This window comes from Lagopus leucura, unplaced genomic scaffold (assembly GCF_019238085.1).
Source record: "Lagopus leucura isolate 7727_CA_CO unplaced genomic scaffold, USGS_WTPT01 Super-Scaffold_73, whole genome shotgun sequence".
In the NCBI taxonomy this organism is placed as follows: domain Eukaryota; kingdom Metazoa; phylum Chordata; class Aves; order Galliformes; family Phasianidae; genus Lagopus; species Lagopus leucura.
In genome coordinates, this window is record NW_024962252.1 from 26,381,742 (window position 1) to 26,395,156 (window position 13,415).

The 13,415-nt window shown below is 37.0% G+C and overlaps 1 protein-coding gene across 4 annotated transcripts in view; it reads right to left on the reverse strand.

Moving 5' to 3' along the window:
- The window catches only part of ME1 (malic enzyme 1), a 156,500-nt gene that overhangs the window by 55,637 nt on the left and 87,448 nt on the right, over window positions 1–13,415 (reverse strand). The gene's annotated exons all lie outside the window — the stretch shown is intronic.

Sequence of the window (13,415 nt, forward strand, 5' to 3'; positions counted from 1 at the left end):
CTTAAGCAAAGAACGTCCAAGCCACATCACAGCAGACTTATTGTCTTGAGCAGCCTCTGCCCTTGCATGAAAACATGAAAATCCACAAAAATTGGCTATCTTTTTTTTTCTTCATTTTTGAGTTTTTTACTGTTTCTAATGCATAGCACTTTTCACACTGAGATAAAAAGCAATCTGCACTAGATCTATTCTGGTATCATCCAGCTCTACTCTGAACTTCAGAAGTAGTATACAGCTTTTTGCTGTCCGTAACACAACTGGCAAAAGAATAGCATGCTTGCATTAGTTTTCTGCTTTCTACATTTTTTAGAGTTTTTTTAACTTTTTTTTTCTATACTATACTGAAAAAAAAATCTAAATCCAGCTTCTTTCTTTGAAAAATGAAAATAATTACAATAAAATTGAATTGCTTTCTATTACAGATATTCTTATCCAACAAAGATATTTTCTAAAGTTTGTTCACACCAATGATTCATCTTCCTTGGGTTTGTACTAAAGACATATTTGACTTCTAAAACTGGACATAGAAAAAGAGTTAGTTGTCTTCTACAATGAACACTTTTTTCTTTGGGTATAAGCAGAAGTCAGCCTTGGCTATTTCTCTTAAAATGATTCAACAGCTTCAAAGCCAATTTTGTGAGAAAAAGCTGACTTCCACCTCTCCTCAACCTCCTCACAGGTAGTTGTAGACAGCGATGAAGTATCCCTTGAGCCTCCTCTTCTCCAGACAAAACAATCCCAGTTCCCTCAGGTGCTCCTCATAAGACTTGTGCTCCAGACCCCTCACAGCTTCATTGCGCTTCTCTGAAAACACTTCAGGGCTCAAAATTCTACTTGTAATGAGGAGCCCAAAACTGAACACAGTACTCAAGGTGCAACCTTACCAGTGTTGAGTACAGGGGATGATCACTTCTCTGCTCCTGCTGGAAACGCTATTTCCTGGCTATACGAGCCAGGATTTCATTGGCCTTCTTCACCATCTCAGCACACTGCTGGCTCATGTTCATCTGAGTGTCAATCAGCACGCTCAAGTCTGTTTCGTTTACACAGTCTTCCAGCCACTCTGCCCCAAGCCTGTAGCACTGCCTAGCATCGTTGCAGCCAAAGAGCACTTTTCTTGTTGAACTTCATCCCATTGGACTCAGCCCAATGATCCAGGCTGTCCAGATCCCTATGAAAGGCCTCGCTACCCTCAGGCAGATTGACACTTTCTGACAACTTGGTGGCATCTGCAAACTTGATGAGGGCACACTCAATGCCCTCATCTAGGTCATCAATAAAGATATTGAACAAGACAGGCACCAGTACCAACCTCTGGGGGACACCACTCATGACCACTCATCAGCTGGATTTAGCTCCATTCACCACCACTCTCTGGGTCCATCCCTCTAGCCATTTCTTTACCCAGCAGAGGGTGTACCTGCCCAAGCCGAAGGCTGCCAGCTTCTCCAGGAGAATACTGTGGGATACACTGAAACTACAGTAAAACACCTATAGGAAAGCAATAGTTCCAGTGTAACGAATGCCAAGACACAGCAGATTACTTAAAACCCCTACCTCAAGAACTGTACTGCCCCTTATCAGCCAAAAAGAGTCACTTGGACTTTCCCTTCTGTTTCAGTTGGTGTAAGATTTCCAACAAAGAAAGAAGGCAATATGACAGAAAATGAGATAACATTCAAAAACTTTTATATAGTACAGTGTCACAGTAGTTGCTGAAGCTGAAACCAAAGCAATGGTTTTCTTTGGAGCCAAGACCATTTTTTTTTTTGACAAGAATCTATTTTGTCCTGTGTTTTGTGAAGTGGTTATTTGACATTGCCTTTGCTCATTAAGCTAAAACTGCTGCCAACAATCCTCAACTGAGAAAACACTACAGCTCCAGTAACCTTTCCAACTGCCTGAGTGTATATTAACTCCTTGTTCTCAGCAATCTGACCCTCTTCTTCCAAATACAGGGTTGAAAAACCTGTTTAAACACCAAATTATGAAACAAAAGCATGTTGTGCAAATACTCGAGTCCTATGAAACAGAGCTATTTTCTTGTCTTCAGACCTCAAGTCTTCTCTTTAGCATGCTCCTACACCAGTAGCTGCAATTGCAAACTGCACTATTTGGCTATTTTGTAGTACAATAAATGGTCAGAGAGTTAGAATAAGCAGCACAACACTTCCTAGACAAGACTAGATTTTCCAGCCATACTGAATATGTGCAGAAGCTGCCTTCAGTTCAGTGAGAGTTTACTGGGATTGAAACTAAAGAAAGCATAACAAGATGTTTTTGTTATCAAGTGAGTGTAACGAGAATATTTTGGAATATAATTTCAGGACATGGTATGAAAATTTCTTTCTTGTGGAAAAAAAAATCTCTTGGAAGTTGACATAGAAGTCAAAAAAGGCTTCAAAGTTAACTTCTTTTGCGTAAACTCAAAGAGATTTTAAGCAAATTACTTCCGTATATGCTATAACATTGTTATCATTTATTTTCAAAATTCAGTGTATCTATTGCTCTAATATTCAGTAGGTTTCTTGCAAATAAAATAAGTAAGCAATACCACTACAGAATCTTATGTTGATCAAATCTATTTTTTCAATTTCCCAGTTTATTCAAGTTTGTGTCTAATACTATGGAAAAATGGACTAAATACTATTTGTGATACTTAGTAAATATGAGAATTGCATCCAGACCAAAAAAGCTTAGCCCCCATTGTCTAAATCAAAATCCCAAAGAATGCACTGCTTGCTGCACTCATGTTTCTTTTCTATGAATAGGCCAGTCTATATTTCTTAATTCGCCATCACATTTGTGTTAAAGACAAACCTTATTTTAAAAACATACATCACACACTTCTAATGAATTAGCAATAACAGCTCATCATCTACAGTCTCAGTTTTCATTAGTGTACCAATGCATACTTGCTTTTACAGCTAAAAGAAGACATCTGGGCTAAAAGAGAAGTGGTACGAGTTTTCCTGTGTCCAGAGACAGCAAACAGGAGCCATCTGCTCAGATGGCACCTGCTGGGGCAGTCAAACAGCACAGCTGCATGTTGATTAATTCAGGTGACAACTTGTTAAAAATGCACCATGGATGCTGTATGCTAGGATTCCCTCTTTAATTCTGTTTTGTTTTTTTTTCAAAAAAAAAAAAAAATCCAAATATAACAGTGTTTGAAGATGGTGCTGCTACTGTAAGAAGGTACTCAGCAACAGAAACTGATGTGGGGATCACATCCTCTATTCTTCACTTGCACCATTTCCAAAATGGCCACCTCACAACCATCAGCTCATGCTGGCATTCTAGCTAAGAGCAACATAGGAGCAGCTGGTTCCCATTCTGAAATCTGAATTGGAAAATATACCAAACCAGCTGCAGTCAGTTCTCTTATCCTGAAAACGTTGTTCTTTAAAAATACTTTCCATATATAACTTACAGCTTCTGTAGTTTCTGGCAAAGAAAAGAAAACAAACCCTAACACTGTGCAGTCTGGCTTAAGTTGAAAAATCTTTTTTGTTTAAACAAATTTGAATGATTAACAGATTTAATAGAGCACTTCTTTGTAGATGCTATGACATTCTTAAATCAGCTTGTATAAAAGTGAAGGATCAATGATTTAATTAGCTTTTGTGCCTCTTACCCTACCCAACACCCCAGTATAAATTCAGTGGAATGTCTACAGTCAAACAGCTGAAGAAACGTAGTTTTCCAGAAGTCAAGCATATGCTCAGATCATAATCAATTTTTCAGCAGAAAAGATTAATCAAAGTCTTTTTAATAAAAATTCAATACTGTAAAAAGATCTCTAAATGTCTGGCTCGTTACTTCCAACCACAGAAATTGACTTCATAAGTTTTTAGATTCCTCCATGGCTGACAAGGGCAAAATCTCTAACAAGACAGGCTTTGTATTCTGAGCCTAATTAAGGAAGCTTAAAAAAATATAACAATTTTAATATTGCAGGATGAAAATATATGTAAGTGGGCTTAATTATTGCTAAATTTGAAGATATTCATGGTTTTTTAAAGCATGTGAGATAAGAGATTACTATGAGCATTGCAGCTTTTCAGAGATTTGTGCTGCAAATGTTTTCTGCTCGTAAGCACAGAACTATAAACCCAAATGACACCCAGGACAAATAATCTGCTTAGAAATGGTTGCAACTTGTGCAGAATCTGATTACATGCATCAGCTAATTGCTTATTAAAAGAAAACTACTTTTTCCTGCATTTTTCAAATTTGCAGACTCTTCCGTTCTTATTAACTTTTCTTACAACCCTTCTGGTTATATAATAGACACAAATAAGCTTACTGCTATTCATATGACTTTAAAATGCAAAATAACTCTTGGGTGTGTTTTCTATATCAGAACTCTATCCTGAGCAAGAACAGTGATTCCAAATATCTGTTACACTGAAATATTTAAAATAAAAGGAAACAAACACATACACAACAAGTAATTACCTTTTAACAATGTGGATTAATTACACGATCATTGCAAAGCAGTGTTAAAAAGTAGAATGTATAGCATGAATTAACTAGATATTCACAAGAAGTACGTCTTCTGGAAAGAAGACTTAGCTTTTTCTCGTACATACTGCTGGTATATTTATGTTTAACTCCATTTTTATTAAAATCTGCGTAGTTCATTTTCAGCAAACCCTGCCAGCAGTCTCTTTCCAGTAGCCATTGCTACAAACCAGCAACTAGAATGATTAACTTTGATGTTAAAATCCACTAAATTCTGAAATAAAATTAGCCAATTAAGTGATATGTCTCTTGCAGTTTCCAAAGTATAATGTTTGAAACAGATAACCTTCTGGTTTTGTACTAAGCTAAATCCCATTTTCAGAGAGAGAAGTATCAAAGTAATGCTGTGCTGGAGATAAAACCGTAAAGAATTTCCTTCTGCAAGAGCCAATGCAGGGATAGCAGAAGAAATTCTTCCTCCTTATTGTTCAAAACTTCGCAAAATCTAAAAGAGTAAGGGATTAGGAGAGAAACATCACTGAACCACTAAAACTCCAGTCTGATTTTCAAAATGTGTTTCTTTTTCCTTTCATGTGCACCCTCATTTTTAGATAAGATAACCCATCAGTTATCTGCTTCTGTGGACATGATCAGCAACCTTCCAATGCCAGTAATCCAGTTATTCATTTAAACTAACTATAAATAACAAAGTACTTTCATAATTTGGTAATTAGAGGCATGAGCTAAACATATTTCATCATTTATTTGGGGTTTGTTAGCACTGGCGCAACTGTGGGCGTCAACAAAATGTCAGCTAACTTCACTTACATATGGTAGTGGGTCTGAAGTGTCATATTTCATTTTTCAGCCATTTCCAGGCTAATATTTTTCACAGCGATGTATAAACACTAGTGATTGCTTATGCAGAAGGAAGATGTGCATCTGGAATTTCCAGAAAGTGTCAAGAATATAGCAGACATCAAATACTGTCTCCTTATGTCTAGTTTAAATAAAAAAGAATATGAATCAGTAAAGTAAGTAAATTGCCCTATCTTGCCATTCAAAGCTGCAGCCTTTAACTGCTTTCAATTAAGGAAGCTCTTAGTATGCCTTCCTGGCAGCAGAGAGGTATAGAGAGACTGCAAAATTAGAGAGAAGTAGCTCTCAGCATTCAAAACAATGGCAAAATCTGCATGCAACAGATTTAGTTTTAATTTTAATTTTATTAGAACTATATCCAACCATAGTTTTATATATATGTAACTGTATTTATTTATATATAAAACTATAGATGTTTGCTAGGGATAGCTGTATAGGTGTAAGTCTACCTCAAAGAATATTTAGGGTTCTTCTTTTCTTGCCAGTAATCTATCTGTGTAACAGTAGAAAAGTCACTCAGGGCTGGTACTTGAAAGCCTTCAAGCACATAAAGGTAGACACTGGGGTATGAAATAGATATTTAAACACAGGAACCCAGTGCCCTCCATGGGGTATCTATGGCATCTGCACAGAACTGGCAGCTAGGACTCAGTGTGCGTGACAACTAAAGAACCTAAGCCAGCAGTTGGAAGCCAAAGAGGATACAATGCTGTACTTCTACATTTAGGCAAGTGGATTGTTCCCACAAGGACATCTAATTTACATTCAGTTATCTTATGCTTCACTTCCCAGCTATGAAAAAGAAAAAAGTATTAATCTGCAACTACTTTAAGTGCAGCATGACTGTAAGAAGGCTTACACATCACTACAAAGTGGTTAGGCAGATTGGATGGAGGATGTTTTAAATGTCATTGGATATGCTCATAAGACTGAAAAAAAAACAAAGTCATAAATTGTTGTTCCTGACATAGAAAAGACTTCCTTTAAGGTACTCCATATTATCTTTAAAATAAATATATTATTGTACTTACTGGTGCAGATAACACACACAGCTTCACAGCTCAGCTCTGGCATATTCTGATTCCAGTTCCAAATCCCTGGCAGACAGTTCTTATCACAGGGTTTGCATAGCTAAAAGGCTAATTTGGCTGTAATCTCAGGATAAGATTAAATGCTTCCATTTCACAAGTCAGCATTTAAATCCAAACTTCTGTACTAAATGAAAATTGTCCTGATTTTCAGAAGTGCCATGTCTCACTCTTTAGTCAGTTATATTGCTTTGTAGGGACATATTACTGGTGTAGATTCTAGGATGGAAAGAGAAGTAACTGAAGTTTCCATTACAATTTTCTAGGAAGACTGTACAAAAAATTGTACAGAATACTGTGATATGAGAGTACAGCTGTTTGTCAAAGGCTTAAAATATAATAATATGTTGATATCAGAACATTTGGAGTGTTAAAATATTTTCTCGTTCCCCAGACCCCCATTGGAATCTGTTAGGATCACTGATGTTGTGTGCTATTAATTTTGCTCGAGGTTCATGATTATATTCATCTTATCTGCACAGATGCAGGTTTCCTTGGTGAATCAACACAGGAACAGAGAAGGTTGTACAGATTCAGTTCAGAACAAACTAAGCAATGCAGTCTTTTTGGAGAGCCCATCTTGGCCTGTTATTTTGGCAGACGCAGGTGATGATAGGCCATTTTAGAATATCTGAGGGGTAATATGGGTAATATCCCATATTTTATAAAAATTGTACTTGCAGAATTATACTTACAGATTTACAAATTTTCAGAATGCAACTTTCCCTGTTATTCTTGTGATACTTGAATCTGCTTGTTACTGGCACACAGAAACTTTGAAATTTGTACTGAAGCAGGAGACCAACAAATTATTACAACTATTATTTGTTTTACATCATTGACCTTGATTAGCTTTATTTTACCAGGAAATCTATCTCATGTATGTTAAAATATTGCTCACAAATTATTCAAATAAATCAACACTCATTCCATTTGCAATGCAGTTGCACCAGTTAACTTCTACTGAGGATCCTGCCCACCATGTTCTGCAGCTAAAAAAGAGGAAGGAGCATAACTGGGTTTCACAGAATCACAGAATTGTAGGGGTTGGAAGGGACCTCCAGAGATCATCGAGTCCAACCCCCCTGCCAAAGCAGGTTCCCTACAGTAGGTCGCACAGGTTTACCCAAGCCCTTTCCACTTTAAAAACCCCTTATTGAAATAAGGTGGAGAAGGAAAGCTTGAGAACAGTGTGTTCTTCACTGGTTGGGTTCTGACTAACTGCAGAGTCTGGGACATAGCTGAGCTTTATTAGAACATGAACACATCCCATTCCAATCTCAAAAATCAGTTTGAATACGAGAAGTATATTAAAAATACTAAAAATACCTCCAACTCTCTCTATTTAGTCCCACAAAAACAAAACAATTGCCTTCTCCCTCAGTACTGTTCGACAATCTTACAGCTTCTTGGTTTTTTTAGAAATGAATGAGGTTTTGTATCTTTAAGATTCCTCTACTGATCCTTGCTAAGAATTTCTCTGTGGTCCTGCATAACAAACAATAAAAGCACTCTTTCTACAAATAAACTTGATGTGAGTAGAGTCTGTCTATTCTGCCATGATTTCACTTCACTGACAGATTCACTTTTCCTTTTGCCAAATACTGTGCCTGAAAAACCCACAAAGTGTATGTTTGTGTCATTTCCAGCAATCAGATGTAATTTAGCCCGCAGCAACGAATCACAAAATGCATATGTAAAAGTCTTTAAGGCTGTCAGAAGTTACCGGTCATAAAATCCCAAAAAGATTCATGCAGTTGGCACAGTTGCCAATGCAGCTCCAAGTCTACTCCTTGTTCTTTGCCTGTTCTGCAAAGTGTGTAAAGCAAGGTCCTAGGAAAAGACTGGTAGAAGGCAGTGCCATGAAAGAAGGAATAGCACACATAACAAATTGCACTGGTCTAAGATTTAGATTCTCTGTCTTTTAAAAACCGTATTTTACAGCTAGAATACTGCTCATTAGTAGAGTTGCTAACTGATCTATCTGTGGATGCCCTTGTACATTGCAGGGGAGTTGGACTATATGACCTTTAAAAGTCCCTTCCAACTCAAACATTTATATTATTCTATGATTTTTACTTTAATTTCAGTTTATTTAAAGGAAAAAAAACAACCAAACCCTGTAATACCTGCAAATGCAAATCTTGAGCTTCCACTGTGAAAGGTCTGACCTTGGTCATTAGGTACCACTGTGCAAACTTATCTCATGTGAACAACTAAGTAGATTATTTCATGGCAAGCAGCATTAAAGGAGATCCAGAAAGACTGCATAATTGTGTTGTAGGAGATTCAGATTAACTCTGCATATTAAATGAAAAACCTAATATGGCTTTATCTTCATTCATATTTTTCCACGAAGAGAACCTTGAGAAAACAAATAGCTGCTGTGGCCTTTCCAGCCTCTGAATAGTGCAGCACATTCCACTTCTCCATCTCATATGAAGCAGTCCCAGCAGCACTCCCAACATTCACTGTTGCTGGTGTTTTGACTGTCACCAAAATCTAGACTATGGAATATTTATGTTTATTTATTACTGCCTTGGCAAGCTGTCAGTATTTCTCAAGAGCGTGCAAGCGAAAGGAAATGATGAATCACAACAGTTTAAACCACTGTGAAAGTTAATTGTGGTTTCAGATGACAAAGCAAAGATCCTTCTCTTGCCAAGGACACTGATGGAATAGGACTGAGATCAGAGCTTCTGCATAGAATATTGGTATTTGGGAAATGATGAGCGCTGCTCCTGTGACAAGAGACATGGACTTATTTTTAGCAGATGTGTTGTTATTGACTATTTCTACAACAGAACCAAACAATAGGCTTAAATAAGCTGAAATCCATTGTGCTAAGCTGTAAAAATGGCTGGACCCATGTGCTAGAAACAAAAGTTATTGAAAAGGATGGATAGAAAACATGATGTTGAAAGTAAGATATAGACATTTTCTTGGTTATCTAGGGCAGTGATCAATCTAGCAACGCATGCAATCTGTTTTCAGCTTCTAGTTAACAAAAGTACAAATGAGTTTTAAAGAAAAATGTGAAGGTAGATAAGCTAGTATCATGAATTGAAGATTTCAGCACTTCTAAGACCAGAAAGAAGAGAGAGGACAAAATTTCATGGTTTATATTGACATTAAAGAAAGTTGGACACAAATATTAGATATAGATTGTGGTAAAGGCATAAATAGATTTAAACTGGGATTTAAAAAAAAATTAAAAAAAAAAAAAAAGCAGCAGACTTCTCACTTCTCACTGCAGAAGATCAGATTGGGTTCATTTAGTTTTGGAGTGTCAGAAAATTACCACCCAGCCAACCAACTTGGAGAACTGCACCACCAAATGAACTAGCACAAAGGGAAGGGAAGAGGGCTATAAAGCAGCTAACATCAACTCCCCACTAAGGGAAAAAATCTGTAAACAGAAATATTTTCATTAAGACTGCCATAGGAGGGAGTTGTTGCAGCAGTATTTTTTTCTGTGCTCCTAACACTCACTTCTACTTGAACAATACAGGAACACAGAGGCACAATGCAAGTCTTAGTCTTTCAGTACCACGATGCACTAGAGGATAGAGGTGCCAATGTCCTTCTACTAACAACCTGTGCGTGAATACATTGTTAGCAGCAATGTGTTGTGCAAAAAATTCCATAACGATGCACAGCTATAATCCCCTTTTGTATTGATTTCTTGACAGTACATTGCCTTGCAAGAAGTTATGTCCATTTTGAATTAATAATTTACAGATTTAATTCTATTCCAATGTCATCTACTAAATAAAAACTGAAGTATGAGCACTGCTTCAAAAGTAATGCCTCCTATTTTATTATTCTGGCCCATGAATCACAGGCAGATTTTGGTGGTATGGAAGTAGAGGCTGAATATTGTTGTCAACACTGTGGTACATGTTGTTGTTGTTATGTGACAGTCGGCAGCAGAGAGGCAGTCTGACTACATGGCATCTGACATGGAAGTGCAGATGAAGCAAAGGTGTGTCACTGAATTCCTCTGTGTGGAAAAAATTAGCATCCACTGATATTTGTCGATGCTTGCGGAACTCTGATGGAGACCAAACAGTGGATGTGAACACAGTGAGGTGGTGGGTGGTGTGTTTCAGCAGTGGCAAGAGCCACTGAAAAGGTGTTTCAGGTGGCTATAAAGATTTTGATGAGTGTGTCATGCAGGCTCTTGTTCATTTCTGGCAAAAATGCACAGCTAGTGATGGTGACTATGTTGAAAAACTGTTTTGTAGCTGAGAATTTGCTCTATCAAACAGTGTTATTGTGCTTTTTGATCTGTTGCAGTTTCCATGGATATAAACAGGAGACATTATTTTTGGAGTGACCTAAGTATTTGTGTGTTTCTTTTTATGATTGATAAATCTTACAGTTGTTTTCAAAGTCAGATAAGCCTTACTTACCATAATGCAGCATTTTAAAGTAACACATGATGTGAAATGAGGCACTATTACCATCTGTGAATAATATAATCAGGCAAATGAGTAATAATGACTACATCATGATTATTTAGGACAGAACATACTGAATTACAATTGTCAGCAGCTTGTTTTGTGCACCACAAGCTTAAGAAAAGGAGAGCATATAAAAGTAATGGGGAAGGATTTAATTAAAATGTAATTACAGATCAGAACATAAATGATACGTGAGATTACTTCTCTAAGGTTCACTAGTATTGCACCTTGAACTGAAACAGAAAAGCGCACAAAAACAAAAAACATCATGCCTACAGAAGACAATTTCAATGGTATAGGGTTGCTTTTCCACATCATAAACCCACAAATTTTAGCTTATACCAGAAAAAAAAATTCTGCACAACTCTTTGGGACTGCGGTATTACCTTCCAGAGTTACATGAGATTACTTTTCATTTTCTATAAGTTTACTCACTGTTCACAGACCACTGGTACAAGTCAGCCTTGTCTCTCTGGGCAGTGCACAGTTCCTTCCCCAGTGCACAGTAACTGCAGCAGAAAGCAAGCTGATAGCATGCTATTCTTCCCTACTCTGGTCTTCTTCAGAGGCGTTCAAGCTGGAGCTATCTTTACCAGATTTGCTAAAAGGAAGCAAATTTCCTTTTTTCCTTCAGAAAAAGGAAAAAATCCACTTTTTATATCAGATAAGTAATGTTCCTGTTAATAAAAGGCTGTTTTTTCGTCTCCCCTCATTTCTTGTTCTATCTCTAGTCTACATATTTTCCCTTTAAGTGTTTCCAAAATCCCTTCACTGCTGTAAATGAATACATTATTGCAAGCAAGTAGGAAAGAAATGGAAACTGGAATAAAAAAATTGAGTTTCTTCTTCTAGTTTTATAAGAAGTCTTGGTGGATCAACCCCAGCTACCAGAGCCCTATTCAGCAATCCCTTCTCTCAGAGTTTCCTCTGTAAACGCAGACATTTAAGAACAACTTATCATCTGGAAAATTTGCTACTGTATAAAATGTTTTATCACCCACATCTCCATAGGGTAAAATACAGCAAATCGTTATGAACAGGTTTTAATTTTGATTTGTGCTATTCGGTGCTGAAGATATTTCTTTTTTACTTCCCATATTATAAGACATTCCTTCCATTTAGTATATCCTCATACCCTCAAATCGCTGTGCAAAGACAAAAGCAAGAAAAACTGGGTAATGTCCGCAGAAATTACAGCACCTGTCCACAGCAAAGGCAGCTGCTGGCAACAGTAACAAATAATCAGACAGATACAGACATAGGTAAATAAATAAAAGCTGTTTGCTGACTTTATGCCAGAAGAAATCCATATACTTTCCATATGCTTATGCCTATTCACATCTGGGAAAAATCACACTGTACTAGTTTCATTCTGCTATGATAACACAGTGGATACTGTACCAAAATCTTGTATTAGTGGATGTTTTAAGTCTTTCTCTGTGTGCTTTTATTAAAAAAAATAAAGACTCATTCAAAAATGATTTTGATTTACAAGAAAAGTTTTTTGGAGTGAATAGCAGTGAAGGCTGTGAAAGGGAAAATATTCCAGTTGATGAATGTACCATCCTGTACAGCTGCCTACTTCCGCATGTTCCCAACAGAGCTGCTAAAACCTCACCTCAATATAAGTTTTAATGTAGAGTATATTAAATTATTGAACAAATGGTCCTGACTGTCTTAGCTACATCACTTCTCCCTTCATCTTAGCAAGTGAGTATCATAACTGGATGTCATAGTACAGCCAAAACAGCTAACAACTTTGAATTTTTAGTTCTCCACTTCAAACATGAAATAAAGGACAATGTTGTAGACCATGGCAGCTGAGGACAGAGTGATCTTTCAGAAGGTCAAGTTAACATCAATTGCTAAAAATTACTCAAAATTACTGTTTATAAAGATTTTCGAGTAAAAAGAACGGGAGAACAAATCAACCATCAAACATTACTGAAATAGTATTCTGCTTGACCTTGACAATTTTCTTCAGTATATGATTAAAATGATCTAAAATTAGCTATGGTTCAATTTTAAAGAAAGGGTGAATTAGTGAATGCATCAAATTAGAAATTTTCAAAACTTGGTCCATAGAGCAACTTCTAATGTTCCAAATCTTCTATTATGGAGATAGAAATGCATCAGTTTTACCTGAAAGAGAATACTCAAAAGGAACTGTAGGAAGATTAAGAACAAGGGACTCTCAGCCAAGAGGGGGTAATGGGTAAGAGTATAGCAACATGTAGAGGAACCTATGCCTCAAGTACGGGAATTAAGACTACTCTCTTGCCCTAGTTTATTTTACACAGGATCCAGGGCAGGGAGAACAGAGGTTGTGCACATCCAGGTGAGGTCCCAGCATGGATTCAAAACATGTCTGGGACACAAATTGAGACTGAGGAGCTGGAAAGCATTTCCTGGTCCCACAGCTCAGTCCTGGCTTTACGATTTACCGCAGAAGAGGGGAGCATGTTCTGATAAGAATTCTGGTACTTAGACTATTTAATGTACACACACTGAATGC